The 1,571-nt window shown below is 46.3% G+C and overlaps 1 protein-coding gene across 1 annotated transcript in view; it reads left to right on the top strand.

Moving 5' to 3' along the window:
* LOC103131801 (cadherin-13-like) overlaps positions 1 to 1,571 on the top strand; it is a 93,656-nt gene that overhangs the window by 87,972 nt on the left and 4,113 nt on the right. The window lies entirely within an intron of this gene.

Below are 1,571 nucleotides of genomic sequence, written 5' to 3'. Positions count from 1 at the left end.
GGTCTGTGATGCTGCAGTTGAAACAGGTCTGTGATGCTGCAGGAGGCAGAGGTCTGGTCTGTGATGCTGCAGGAGAAACAGGTCTGTGATGCTGCAGTTGAAACAGGTCTGTGATGCTGCAGGAGGCAGAGGTCTGGTCTGTGATGCTGCAGGAGAAACAGGTCTGTGATGCTGCAGTTGAAACAGGTCTGTGATGCTGCAGAAGAAACAGATCTGTGATGGATCACATTCCTTGCTGTTAGTTTGATTTGTCTTAAATCAAACTAAAGTTTTTTGCTGCCTGTTCATTTATATTCAGGAATAATTGATGCCATAAGTGGATTATAGATGAAGAAATGCAGTTTCCGCTGCGCGTTGTGGAGTTTAGTCTGGTGACATGAACTGATCATCATCACAAATATTCTATCGGTTTGTCTCGGTTTGAACACAAATAACTTGAATGTTGTTTTGAAGGTAAAATTCAGTTTACATGTTTGAACGTTTCGTTGTTGTTTAGTGTCAAATGCATACATACACCCTGAGCTGCTTGGTTTCTCCAGTTGCAGCTCGGTTTCCTCGGCGACCTCTAAGAATTTTTATTCAGGATAAAATCCAGTTTTTATTCCAGAACCAACTCTGGTGTAGATTTGGGATCCATTTCCCTCCAGGACGGTACCACAGATAAACGGATCAGGTGCAGCTCCTACGAAGAGAAACACACTGAAAGAAAACGGTTTAATTCACAGCAAATAAAGCCGGACGGAGAGCAGCAGCAGAATGAAGTGAGGTCAGTTTTTGCAGCAGGTCGGGATCCTCAGCCAGTTTATCACCTCCAACGTGTTTCTGCCTCAGCGACTCAAGGATCCTCCTCCCGTCTTTCCTGTTAAACTTTTTAACGTTCGCAGTGCAGAGCGTGACTGAGGAAATGTTAGCAGCTCTTCCAGGAGTTTCTGTAGATTCATACCCAGATATTTTTAAGCTGCAGATGTAAAAGTGCCTGTAAGTAATTGGAGTGAGCTCCAGGTGGAGCGGCTGGTGAGGAGAGGCGGTTTGTGACGCAGCGTTTCCTCCCACCGTTCTCTTGTTCCTGTAATTTTCTCTGTTTCATCTCGGCTTATCTCCGCTGCATTCTGCGCTTCAGCGCTCGTAATTCATGTTGGAGAAGACGATTCATCTTTGAACTTCCTTTGATCTCATTCACACCTTGGATTGGATCAGCTCAGCCTTTGGTCTTTTCCCTCCCTTGATTCTGATTAAGAGAAATCCCATTCCTGCTTTTAGAAGATGGATAATTGAAATAGAAATTTCAATCACTGACATTCTCATGGATTCAGACGCCGTCTGGCTCTGCCAGTCCTTCCAGCATCAGTTTATCCTCTTTTCTCTATCTTGTCTATGTCGTCTCGCTTAATCTCAGTTTTTCACTGTTGGTCCCCTGGAGACGCCCACTGATGTCCCTCGGTGGTAGAAAAAATATAGAAGTCAGCTGTAGGCAGCCGCTCTGCGTCCAGCGGCTGGTGATCGAATCAGTCCACAACGCCGCCACCGCCCTGCTGCCGCCCTGCTGCCACCCTGCTGCCACCCTGCTGCCA

Source organism: Poecilia formosa, unplaced genomic scaffold (genome assembly GCF_000485575.1).
Source record: "Poecilia formosa unplaced genomic scaffold, Poecilia_formosa-5.1.2 Scaffold841, whole genome shotgun sequence".
Lineage (NCBI taxonomy): Eukaryota > Metazoa > Chordata > Actinopteri > Cyprinodontiformes > Poeciliidae > Poecilia > Poecilia formosa.
The sequence above is the reverse complement of the archived record's forward strand: the minus strand, read 5'-3'. Positions and strand labels throughout refer to the sequence as shown.